Below are 14,333 nucleotides of genomic sequence, written 5' to 3' on the forward strand. Positions count from 1 at the left end.
GAGTTCAATAGATCCACGTGCATTTGAAAAACTTGTGCCTTGAGATGCAAAGTTTGAAACAAGACAGGGCAACTCGCCTAGAAGTGCACGAGGAGGTATGGTGCTTCAAGTGCAAAGGCCAGGGACATGACAAGGACCATTTCCCAGTGTTCACAAATTACCTGGCGGGAGGAGAGCCAATGCCATTGAGACTAGAGGAACAAGCAGGACCGAGCACGGTACCTGCATTATGGTGCTTGATTTATCAGATAGGAGGAAAGCATGCTATAGATAACTACCGTCTACTACAGAAGTATACGCAGAATTCACAACAATTGTTCTGTAATTTTTGTAGGTCAGTGGGACATGATGAGCACACCTGTAGAAGTTATGAGCTGATGATGGACTGAACTCCTACCTATAGAGTTCAGGCTGAAACCCAGCCCCTCAATCAAAATGCAGGAATGGCACGCATTGTATTTCAGGGGTGCGGACGAGGCCGAGGTGGAGGGGGACCAGGAAGAGGTTGTAGACAGCTGATATGTTACAACTGCGGAGGGCCAGGGCACTATGCTCGTGATTGTACAAATCCAATGCAACCATCTTGCTTATAGTGTACACAGTTTGATCATGAGACGGAGGATTGTCCCACACTGAAAGCAAGGTTTCACGATAAACGAGCACTCCAGCCTCCCCCGACTCAGAACCTACAAATGATGAGGTCTGAGCCGCGCGAGGAAGACCCTAATGTAAATATCATGCTCCGAAGTGGGATTACGACAAGGGATGACAAAGGCTAGTAGTCTGAAGGAAGTACTTGGGTTCACAAGGCTCCAATGAAGGAACCCAAATTTGATTTGGAGCATGCTAAGGAGACTTTCATGGAAGCTAAGAGGAGCTTTGTGGATGCCTCCACTTTAGGAAGTAAGGATAGAATAGAACCGGAAATGGACCCATCGATGCTTACTATGTTCTTAGAGACATGCATGAAGTTGTTGCGCGATGACAACGCTGTAAAGGGGCTGCAAGAACTCATAACTAGATGTGTCAAGACCACACCAGGAGAACTGTGCATAGTCTGGAAGCCCGAGAAGCACACGACGCGAACAGGAAGGGAGATGAGATTGACGCGTAGATCGGGGAATATGAGATGGATCAAGTAATTCTAGATCTAGGATCGGATGCGAACATCCTGCCAAAGCAGACACGGGAACGCATAGGCAGGCCTACGTTGCAATGGTCTCCTATTCAACTGCAAATGGAGAACCAACAAAAGATCCTACCTATGGGGAGACTGCAGGGAATCATGGTAGATATCGAAGGAGCAAGCACGCTAGCAGATTTCGAAGTAATAGAAATTTTTGATGACAACATTCCCTACCCCGCATTATTGGAAATAGATTGGGCCACTGACATGAATCGAGTAATAAATCTAAAGAAGCGCAAGATGACCTTTGAGAAAAAGTCATTACACGTAGTGGTTCCTTTAGACCCTGCGAAAGGATCACGCTACACAGAGCCAGTGCACGACTATGACATCGACGATGATCTAGACTACATGTACAAGATAACTGCGTGCGAGAAAGACTGGGTAAATCCAACCATGGATGGCCAAATCTCATGGGAGCATGAAAGCTCTTGTGCTTTAGACTCTGATGAAGAGATTGAACGATGGCAGAACCGATTACATAAGGTAACCACGCTCAATTGTAACATGATGACGAGATCGTTGCACTGTGTCACAACATAGATAAGGGATCTACCTATGTACCACAGTTTAGGCGAAGTGGATGAGTTCCTGGGCAAATTTGATAGAGAAGTGTCGGAACAACAACGTTTCGACACTCTGAAATGGGTATTGCATGCTACACCCGCAAGGTGGTGGGGTATGCACCAGAAGTGTTTTGAGGACTCACGCGATTGCTAAAGGATGATGCGCCTACAATATGGGAAGCCTCAGATGTGGTTAGTAGACAAGTACGATGGATGAAACTGCCCACGCACCCACCTATCCAGGTGGATATAAGCATATGGTACGAAACTCGCGGGACTACACACAGTCCTCGAAATATGAGACATGGCCCATATGTGGCTGCGGCCAAGAAAATGGCACGAAAAACCCCTACGGCTGGAACCACGAAGTCTGGAAAGACCAGGTGCACAAAAGGATATCCATGTAGAAGCCCTTAACCATGTGTGTGAAGTGATGAAAAAGGTCCACAATACGAAGCAGACTAACTAGGACCTGTTCGTACCAGGGGTTTGATGGGCTTATAGGACCGTGTGTGAGACCCTGACCGCACATGCACCTCCGAAGCTGAAGTATGCAGCGAATGCTATAATCCCCATGGAGCATGAAAGGCCTAGTCCGTGAATAACAACATTGGTAGATGTGACGGTTCGCGAAGCCTGGAAAGAAGGGATCACACAACTGCAAGAAGAAGAACACTTGGGATTTGAGGAGGAAATCCAACAGGGAAATTTTAGGCTCCAAGAACTTGAAAACGAAAGGGTGTGATTAAGGGAGAAAAGCGCTCTGGTAGAAGCGGAAGTCAAAAAGTTGGAGGACGAAATAAGGGAAGATTTCCTCGATAAAAAGACCACAGTGATAAAAGATATTGTGCACGATCATGATGACAAAGGTGAGGACTATCGCTGTGAATGGATCAGTCTGATGCCTTTGCTTGGATCGCATATTACTAAGAGTACTAACCAGGGTGATGCGCTGCAAATGATAAGGTGCGCAACACTGTCACTAACGGTAAAGGGTGAGTATTTCCTAGAAAGAATGATGGATGACCAGAGGAACCCAAATATAGGTGGTGCGACCACCTGACTAGCCAAGGAAAGAGTAGTCTTAGTGCTCTAGGCAATTGAAAGGAAGCGTGAGACTATAAACTATTCTGCCCAGGAATTGCGTAATGTTGGAGCTACGCAGAGAAGCGAAGAAGCACAAGGTCTGCGACTGCACACAGGGGGCAGTGTTGCCATGTAGGTTGGCTAGAAAGTGACCATTGAAGTCACTATTCATGATGGGATGCTTGACTTAAGGCCAAATGGAGCGGACAACATGCATTTAGGACGAAAGTTATGGGCAAGATTTGGAATAATTTGCCACCAAGGGAGCATTAATGAATTGGATTTGGGGGGAACGATCAAACTCAAATTCAAAAGGTGTTATAAATTACAAAGAGATGCCTAGAAAACAACACTTGGTCATTTTCGAATTGAGCCATTAAGGAGAGCCTTGATTGTTGTGGGCTGAGCATTGATTGAGGCCCTAAGTTTGCAAGTGCTAGAATTCTGGACGAACATGATGGCAACAACAGGAGACGTTATGGTGATAATAGACATGACTATCAAAGAGGTCGCGTAGGCCCTAACTATGGGGGATGTTTTGGAAGGCACCGGGATTGTGGCAGAAATCCCAAAATCACCACGCACGCCAAGACCCAAAAATGATAAACAAGTAATGGTTCCCATACGTGTGTCCTCGTGGAACCTGTTGTGCACCAAGCTGACAATTGCAGACAAGGGGAAGGCCATCACCATCAAAATAGATGAGGAAGAAGAGAACCTGTAGGACCTGCTCATCATAGAAGACGAGGATGAAAGAATGGAGGTGAAAGTTGAGCCTACGCACCCCCCTCGACAAAACTTCCCGCCTATGTCCCCCCGTGGAAAGGAAAGGCTAGAGTGCCCAAGGATTTTGATGAAACCAAGAGCTCGCTCCAGACCCCACTCCTCCCAGACAACATTATCTTTGAAGGCACGCACCTGGGATGGGTGCCGAGTTTGAAATTCGAGGATTGGGATCTTGCTGACCACACGAAGTTCCCTCACCTTGCGATCTCAAACCTCATGAAGCCTAAGCAGAAAACTGTGGCGGGGGTAACAGAATTGGAGCCGTGAAAGTGGTTGCACGAAGTGGAAAAGGCCAGGCTTTTGAATCTGCTCTGGGTGTCACACTTCCACCGCGCACGAATAACCATTTTCGTCATCAAGCAGCTGCTCTACCTGGTGCATGGTGGATGTTTGTGGCTGGGGGAGCCCATCCCCATTACGATAGAGTTGATTCACCAAATCTCCTACCTTCCATGTAAAGGAGAGGACCCCACGGCCATATCGAGAGGAAAGAGCAGTGACTTGGCCATCACAGAGGCCATGAAGAAAAAATAAAAGTTGGAAAAGAAGAAGAGGGGCTATGCCATTTATACCATCAAGGACAAAGTGGTACACGTGGCAACCCAAATTATAGCAGGAAAGGTTATGCACAAGTGCCGTGTAGATGAGATACCCGCACCGGTGTTCACACTGGCTGAGAAGTGCATGGAGGGGGTCTATTTTAGCTGGTTCGAGTTCCTCTGCACAAAATTTTTAGAGAGTTGCTGCGAAGCTCAAGAATAGGGCAAAACATTCCACTATACGTGGCTTCTGCTGTCCATAGTGCTCGTGGTAGGGGAATTTCCAAAGGATAGTCAATTCCCCATAATTGATAGGGATTTATCAAAGGCCGCGAAGTACGCTTTGCTTTGGGCCATAAAGGATGCCACTAAGATCCGCTACAACAAATTTTTCTGGGTGTTCATGCAGATGAACCTCAAAATGGGGATCAACCGCAAGTCGCGGTTGTCGCCCACTGTCTACACCAGTCTGTAGAGTTTTGCAGAATTCAAAGCGGACATGCACAACATTTATATGAGAGCATGCAAGGACACGACTAAGCAGTGGAGGAAGCTACCCTTTGTAGCCACCGACGATGTTATCTTTAACATCCTGGAGACATGGCCACTCGAGTGGTGCGCCCCACACATCGCGGAGATCGAAAAGTCAGTGGCACAAAGAAAGAAAGAAGAAGCCAAGCTGGGCATCACACAACTAACAGAGAAGAGAAGGGAGGAAGAAATGAAAGCATGAGTGCAGGCAGCACGGAACGTTGCTGAGCAAGAAAAGGCCACAGTAGCAGCAGCAGCACAGGAGGCAGCTGCATAGGTGGGCAAAGGCCAAACAACACCTTCACCGGGGTAGGGAGTAGAGGAAGAAGAGACAGAAGAGGGAGGCACGAACCCCCAAACCGTGTCAACATAGTTGAAGTCCCAGCACCCATCATAGCAGGTAGAGTCACGTAAGAAGGTTAAGGCATTGAAGTTTTCTATTGACCCAATCACCGTAACCGAAGGTGATCTGCACGACATCAGTGAGAGAATGCATGATGTCACCTCTGAGGCTCTCCAAGATTTCACACAAGAGAACCAGATTGTGTTGGGGGCCCTTAGAGTGCAGCCGTAGGAATTACAGGTGCGCCCTCCTCAGTTTGGTACCAACCTTGCAGTCGGCACAGCGGCAGCATAACAAATGTTGCGTGCACGGGTAACAAATACCATTGTGTTGCTGAAAGGGGCACTTGTGACAACAAATGAGGCCTACAAGCCTGCAATGAGCGTGATGAAGGGTCTAGGTATCAATATGGCTACACTCCCACGGGAGACACTATATATGTTGCAGGATGGGATAACTGCAGAGCTGTGAGCTAGGGAAAGTCGCGCACTGCAAGTTCTCAGCGAGCAGAAGATAAACATGGAACAATTGAGCTTGCAGCGCGACGAATTAGTGTCGTAAAATTAGCAGCTAGTACAGGTAATCGACGAAGCTTGTCAAAGCGTCTTGGAGCTAGCCATCCCAGTGGACATAACAGCAGAGGCATCCACAGGTTAGCAGCAGGGGTGCATGAGGTGCGGGAAAAAATGAAAAAGGTACAGCTAGAGTTGAACCTTCAGATCGTCGAGTTGCAGTTAAAGGTGCAACCATCCACCCCTCTAGAGGTCAGAGAGAAGCGCGCTAGCGCTATCAGAACAGGATTGGGAGAGATTGATGGTGTAGTGTGAGACTGCACCAGCATGTTCGAAGAATCACTTGAGGTCCTCACAAATCTGCAGGAGGACCGCAACATATAGCGTGTTAGGTTCCTATACCAATAGGAGTCATAATTTTGAATAACTAAGGTTAAGCCTTGTAATATTGTACATACCTTTGCTTTCTACAAATCTTTTTCATATTAAAAAGTTAAAAAATGTAAAGAGGGTATGTCCTAAAATAAAAATCAAAGGACAAAAAGAATAAGAGAAGGTAAAAAAAATGAAAATATATGAACCCCAAAAAAAAAAGGAGACCATGAAAGTGTGCAATTCTAAATGCCACTACTATTTACTTTTATGCATAATAATGATTCTGTGCAGCTTGTTATTCATGCCACAATCCATGGTAATCAAACCATTTAATCTTGGTTATTTTATGCTTTGAATTTTATGTTTATAGTTAGAGAATAAAATCTGACCAAACAGTTTAATCTTGGCAGATCATAGATAAGGTACATAAATGAAAGGAGCTCATAAGCTTAATCTGGGCCCTTGGATGATATAAGGTTACAAATAGATAGTTTGTCTTCTAAAAGAAAATATAGAATAAGGGTTTTCTAGCCTAAATGCACCCAAAGAAATGAAGAAATGGGTAAGTAGAAGAAAGGTTGCTGAACTACAAGGTTGATTGGATCAAAACACATGCATCATGCTTAGACACATATTTCGATATGTGTGATCAATTATGAAGGCAAAATCAAAGGTTTACAAGTTAATGTGATTAACTCCCCCTCATTCATTTTTCCCTTTACTTTCCAATTTCCTGTCCACAAGTATATTCTAACACTTTAAATCCTTCAAGTCAAAGAGGCTCAGAGCATTTATCTGAATTTTGGTGGGACTGGACCCTCGGCTTAATGACTTATGGACGTCAAGTGTTGGAATCCCCTTCATGAAATTAATTTCCCCCTCATTACCCTAATAAAACCCCTTTTCCTAAGGATAAACTTCAGTTACCTAGGAAAAGTGAAAACCCCCATGTAAATCCTATTTCATTCAAAAACCCATAAAAAACCTTTTATCCTAAGTATAAAGAAAAGTGTGCGAAATGCATACATTTTACCTTTTTACTTAAAGATATACCCACTTCGCCACATTTCATATTAATTATTAACTTTATTATATAAATCACCAATAAAACTATTTTCCCATATATTAGTTAAATCGCTATGTAAATAGCCCCAACCATTAGTCTTAATAAAAGCTATATGTTTGACCCAAGCAAATCCCCCATTAACCATAAATAAACAAAAATCACTTGTGATTAAATCATCCCCCCTCCCACAAACTCTCATTCATTTACTCCGCGCAAGTTTGCACTCGACTACAGTTCAATCAACCACGCCCTCATCCGACGATCCTTAGCCATATCGGCTTCACCCGATGGCTGATCGTTAACCACTTGATAAAGTAGTTTTGCCTAACCCCTCCTTTGCTACGTGTCAAGCACGGAAGCAGATTTGGCGACCTCACCCAAATGCCACCTTCACCACAAAAGTGGTGTGATGACTTGGGAAACCACCTCCCCACATAAGACAAGACCATCACTGTTCACTTAACTAATCCCGCGCCAAATTTAAAAAGTTGCCCGTTAAAACCCTGAAAACCCTCGTTTTCATTCCTTTTGCCCCGTTTCACAGTAAAACCTATCAAACCCTTCCGGCGCCACCCTGAACCTTTGCAACACAATTCGACCTCCGATTACTTTCAAAACATTGCCATGAACCCTTCCCCAGACATCCCTATGCAATAAAGCCATCAATTTTCTTTCCTACCAACCTATGTTTTCTTAATGATTGTTGTATTTTGCAGGTAATTAGCAGAAGACCAGAGCTTGGATAAACAATTTTGATACTAGTCACAAAACTTGTTTACTCCAAGACTCGAAAGGAAATCTATTTAAAAACCTTCATTCAGAAGAAGAAAACAATTATACACAGAACAAAGAAAGAAATCATTCCCAAAGAGACATTGACTGTTAAAACAAAAGAACTAGACAGAGCATATAGTCAAAAGACAAATGGACCAAACATACAGAAGGTTGATGAATATCCATTACCATATGCTGATACATATAAAAAACTAAACGATTTACTATTGAAATACACAGTAAAAAGTTAAAATGTATAGTAAAGGTAAAAACATAGTAAAGGATATTGACAAGTCATCAAATTAAAAGTGTATCAAATGAAAGAGTATTAGTAAAAGTGTATCAGATTGAAAAAAAGATGAAATCAGAACAGAAATGGTACATTTTCCAGAAATTTCATGTTTAAGTCATAATTTGGTAGAAACTATTGTGGTCAATCAGAGATGCATTTTGAGAACTAGAGGAGGTTTGTGTTCCTAAAAGGCCAATCTACAAAATTTATCTCGCTTTTTACACAAGTATTACAAAAAGGGAAATAAATGCATATCTTCAAAGCCTATTTTTTGGACTTTGCATTGTCCTGTTTTTGACATCTTTTTGCATAGAATATTGTGAACAGCTGGAGCTGAATTTTGGGAAACTGAAAGAGGTTTATCTCAATAACATACTTATCTACAATAAACTCTTTCAAATTTTATATATCTATCTCGGATTTAAATATACAAGGGTATCACTGGACCCTAATTTTGCAGTATTACTAGGGCAAAATGCACAAAGGAAGGACTTAGTTAGTGACTTGGAAGCCTCATCATCAATTAAGAGTTGCTATCAAATTCGAATTTCTCTTCTTTGTCACCCTCAATCCATAAATATAGTGCCAAATAGATTCATTAGTTTTGAGTGTCCTTTATTTAAGTTCTATTAATGTAAAACAGTTTGAGATATTTGTAAAACCAATCTTGATATTTTTTCAAGATATTTTAGTTTAGAATTTGTATAAATACTTCTTCATTTGAAGTATTTTGGGGTGGATTCTTAGACATTTCTATAGACTTCTTGATCAAAAGACTTTAAATATATTATATCACTGGTTGGACCAGCAAGCTGGATTGATGAATAAAGACAAGATATTTCTCAAGATTCATGTGTAAAGCGAAGTGCAGACAAGTATTCTCTCATGTCATTGTTATCTTCCTTAAAGTTTTTCCATAATCTTTAATGTATTTCTCTATCTGAATGCTAAAACATGGAATGATATCTCAGAATTTGTTTAATTACACTCTGTTTTAACTGTTATGCATTTAAATGTTTTCAACTGATATCTGAGTTAAGGAATTCTTAATTTCTCCTTAGTTTAGGTTGTTTATTTATAATCTATAGAAAAGTATTCTTAATTTGACCTTTGTTTCCGATTACCCTCTGTTCCTTGTTTAAGTCCCGGTCTGAGAATTCTTGATTTCTCTCTCACCCTGATTCAAACCATTTCACCCCTCTAGCCCAAAGACCTGTACTCTACTCTGCTATCTTTCCCTTTGAACATCCCCTTTAGTGACTTAATTCTAGATCTTCTACCCTTTTGTTTACTCCATAGCCCAATGGGCTAGAGACATCATTCTATCCATTTGTTTAAATAATCCCACTACCCAATCTCAAATACAAATAAAAAAAACCCCTGAACAATCATAACCATCCTAAAATTTAAATAAACAAAGCTAAATCATATAGAGAGAGCCCTCTTTGAGTCTAGGTTGGCTAGAGCCTCTGCTCCAAAGTTGGTTTGTGGTTACCTCGGTGATTTCTTTCTTTAACCTTGAGAAAATACTGAGTGATAACATAGTGGAAACTCCGCTGGGGAAGACTAACATTTTCTTCAGAAATATTTTACAGGTTCAGATCTGATCTATGATGGTGGACAATGATCAGACACACAAAGGTTAAAATCATGCACCTGGCGACACCAAATAAATTTCACAATCAAGACTCCACTGGAGGAATGAACGTGAAAGAACAATATGAAAAGATTAGGCTTTTAACTTGGATTGTTATCCAAGACATTACATTCTTTCTCATCAATAAAGTTTTTCAGTGTATATTGTATTTTAGAGAAGATTTTAGATCAATTTTTTTATTATTTCCCTTTGAAAATTGTAGATATAAATTCTCCTTACACATTTGAGCACCATTATTCTAACTCTTATGAAGATCATTTTCCAATTGAGAAGCATCAAACAATCAAGATTAATCATACAATCCTTGTACATATTCCTATACCTTATAAAGTTCCTGATAGATATAAGCCACTCATCTTACCTCCTACACTCCATTCTTTCCTTAAAAATTATTACAAGTATCTCCCTAAGTTTGATGGAGAGAATGGTATCACTTCCAAAAAACATATTCAAGGTTCTGAGAATTATCTGGACTTACTTGAAATTGATGAAGATGATGTTATTATCAGGATTTTTTCTCTTTCTTTGCAAAGTAAAGTAAAGAGTTGGTTCAAGAATTTACCTATTGTAAGCATCTCAAATTTCCAACAGTTTGTCAAATTTTTCCTTGATATATGGATAATCAAAGTCAATCTGTTTGTGATCATAGAAGAATATAATCAGTTAAAAAGACAGCCAAATGAAACAATACAACAATTTTCTGACAGATTTAATCAAGTCTATTATTCAATTCCATCAAATATAAGACCTCCTCCTGATTCAACTCTTTTGCATTATCCAAAAGCATTTGATCCAGAGATAGAATTACGGCTAAGAGAAAGAAACCCCTCAACAATGGAACAGATGCAGAACATTGTTGTAGATGTAGAAGTTAATCTACAAATTAGAAGAGAAAAGTGGAAAGCAGAAGCAAAGGAAAACAACATTGCAGAGGTAAAACTCGACATTTTGGTAAGAAAGATAGAGGAAAGGATACATAATATCACCATGAAAGATAAATTTTTTGCTCAAAATCACCATGACACATTTATTTCACAAAAAGAAAAGGTTGATAGCCATGAACAAATTCCTACTAATTCCAGCTACCATAGATCAAAAGATAGATTTATAGAGCAATATGTGGAAAAGCAATCTGCTAATCTAATGTGTATGTTTGATGACATTACTTCTTTTAATGATTTTCCTAAATATGATCAGTATGATGAGAATTATGTTCTTCAAATCCAAACTAACTTTACAGAGCAATTAGAAACTAGTTTGGGAAATAAAGGAATTCAGTTTCAGCAACTTGAACACAGTGATCATCTTATCCATATTAGCTATGAAAGTGAGGAAGAAAGTGCAGAAAATTTGGAAATAAGTGAAGCTTCTTTACCACTATATTTTGAATCATTTCAATTTTTAAAGGAAATGTGGTACGAAAACTCTAAAGAAAAGGATGAGCAACTTGTAGAAATTTGTGAAGTCCTATTCGAACCTATGAGTAATAAGTTGCAACAATCTTTCCAAGTTTTTCATGATCCCATAATTGATGGGTTGGACAGTGAATGCAATCATTTTTTTTCTTCATTAACTAACAATCAGATTCAGGATCAAGATGATAAAGGTTTTATCAGTCAAACATTTCAATCAGAAGAAATATCATCACAAAGCTTGTTTGAAAATATGCAGGGTGATAAAGGTGAAAGTGATATTTCAGTTTCATGGCCTAGAGGCCATCCAAAACAGATGTACAATTGCTTAAATCAGTTAAAAAATAGTGTATATATTTTGGAAGATCCTTTTGTACAGTTTTTAGAGTCCACAAAGGAAATCAAGTATTTCCTTATCTTCTCATTGGTTGACAAGGTTATATTGGGCTGTAGAACTTCAATTTTAATCACAAACAAGCACAAGCAGCAAAATCCACCAATGTATATGATGCTTGAATGGTTGCATTGGTTGTTTCATTTTACCTAACTAGCAGTTGGACAGTTGATTATAGTAAGTAGGTAGGATTTTCGTTTGAATAAATTCAGTTTTTCAGCAACAAGTTTATGTTATATCAAATTTCAATTTGCAGAAAATGATGTATTTTCAGTTCAAGAGTTTCAATCACAGAGATTATACAAAAAAGCATATACATGTTTGGGATTGGCCCAATGAATCAGGCTACTAATCAATGGTGGTCTTGACATCTCACAAGGAGATGCCATCCCCATGTGGAGCCACAATTAGATTCCTATACCAATAGGAGTCATAATTTTGAATGACTAAAGTTAAGCCTTGTAATATTGTACATACCTTTGCTTTCTGCAAATCTTTTCCATATTGAAAAATTAAAAAATATAAAGAGGGTGTGTCCTAAAATAAAAATCAAAGGACAAAAAGAATAAGAGAAGGTATATATATATATATATATATATAATATATATATATATATATATATATATATAGATATAGATATATATGAACCCCCCCCAAAAAAAAGAGACCATGAAAATGTGCAAGTCTAAATGCCACTACTATTTACTTTCATGCATAATAATGATTTTGTGCAGCTTGTTATTCATGCCACAATCCATGGTAATCAAACTAAGTAATCTTGTTTATTTCATGCTTTGAATTTTATGTTTATAGTTAGAGAATAAAATCTGACCAAACAGTTTAATCTTGGCAGATCATAGATAAGGTAGAGAAATAAAAGGAGCTCATAAGTTCAATCTGAGCCCTTGGATGATATAAGGTTACAAATAGATAGTTTGTCTTATAAAAGAAAAGATATAATAAGGGTTTGCTAGCCTAAATGCACCCAAAGAAATTAAGAAAACATGTTAGGGTAAGAAATGGGTAAGTAGAAAAAAGGTTGTTGAACTACAAGGTTGATTGGATCCAAACACATGCATCATGCTTAGACACATATTTCAATATGTATGATCAATTATGAAGGCCAAAGCAAAGGCTTACAAGTTAATGTGATTAACTCCCCCTCATTCATGTTTCCCTTTACTTACTAATTTCTTGTCCACAAGTATATTTTAGCACTTTAAATCCTTCAAGTCAAAGAGGCTCAGAGCATTTCTCTGACTTTTGGTGGGACCAGACCCTTAGCTTAATAATTTTTGGACATCAAGCATTGGAATCCCCTTCATGAAATTCATTTCCCCCTCATTACCCTAATAAAACCCCTTTTCCTAGGGATAAACTTCAGTTACCTAGGAAAAGTGAAAACCCCCATGTAAATCCTATTTCATTAAAAAACCCATAAAAAACCTTTTATCCTAAGTATAAAGCAAAGTGCGCGAAATGCATACACTTTACCTTTTTATTTAAAGGTATACCCACTCTGCCACATTTCATATTAATTATTAACTTTATTATATAAATCCTCGATAAAACCCTTTTCCCTTATATTAGTTAAATCCCTATGTAAATACCCGCAACCCTTAGTTTTAATGAAAGCTATACGTTTACCCCTTATCTAGACAAATCAAGAAAATCCCCCATTAACCTTAAATAAAAACAAATCACTTGTGGTTAAAGCATTGCCCCCCCCATTCATTTCCTCCACGCAAGTTTGCCACCCGACTACCGTTCAATGAACCACATCCTCATCCGACAGTCCTCAGCCATATCGGCTTCACCCGATGGCCAATCGTTACCCGTCCGATAAAGCAGTTTTTACCAACCCCTCCTTTGTTACATGTCAAACGCGGAAACAGATCGGGCGACCTCGCCCAAATACCACCTTCGCCAAAAAAGCGGTGCGATGGCTTGGGAAATCGCCTCCCCGCATAAGACAAAACCATCACTGTTCACTTAACTAATCCTGTGCCAAATTTAAAAAGTTGTTCGTTAAAACTCTTTTTCATTCCTTTTTCCCCATTTCACAGTAAACCTATCAAACCCTTCCAGTGCCACCCTGAACCTTTGCAACACAATTCGACCTCCGATTACTTTCAAAACAGTGCCATGACCCCTTCCCCAGACATCCCTGTGCAATAAAGCCATCAATTGCCTGTCCTGCCAACCTATGTTTTCTTAATGACTATTGCATTTTGCAGGTAATTAGCAGAATACCAGAGCTTGGATAAACAATTTTGATACTAGTCACAAAACTTGTTTACTCCAAGACTTGAAAGGAAATCTATTTAAAAACCTTCATTCATTCAGAAGAAAACAGTTATACACAAAACAGAGAAAGAAATCATTCACAAAGAGACATTGACTATTAAAGCAAAGGAAGCAGACAGAGCATACGGTCAAAAGACAAATGGATCAAACATACATAAAGTTGATCAATATACATTACCATATGTTGATACATATAAAAAAACTAAATGGTTTACTATTGAAATACATAGTAAAAAGTTAAAATGTATAGTAAAGGTAAAAACACAGTAAAGGATATTGACAAGTCATCAAAGTAAAAGTGTATCAGATGAAATAGTATCAATAAAAGTGTATCAGATTGAAAAATCAAAGTGAAAAAAGATGAAATCAGAATAGAAATGGTACATTTTCCAGAAATTTCTTGTTTAAGCCATAATTTTGCAAACACTATTGTGGCCAATTCGAGATGCATTTTGAGAAATGGGAGGAGGTTTGTGTTCCTAAAAGGATGGTCTACAAAAACCTATC

Source organism: Pinus tabuliformis, chromosome 3_1, assembly GCF_031772625.1.
Source record: "Pinus tabuliformis cultivar Carrire ecotype Pingquan chromosome 3_1, CPIR1, whole genome shotgun sequence".
In the NCBI taxonomy this organism is placed as follows: Eukaryota; Viridiplantae; Streptophyta; class Pinopsida; order Pinales; family Pinaceae; genus Pinus; species Pinus tabuliformis.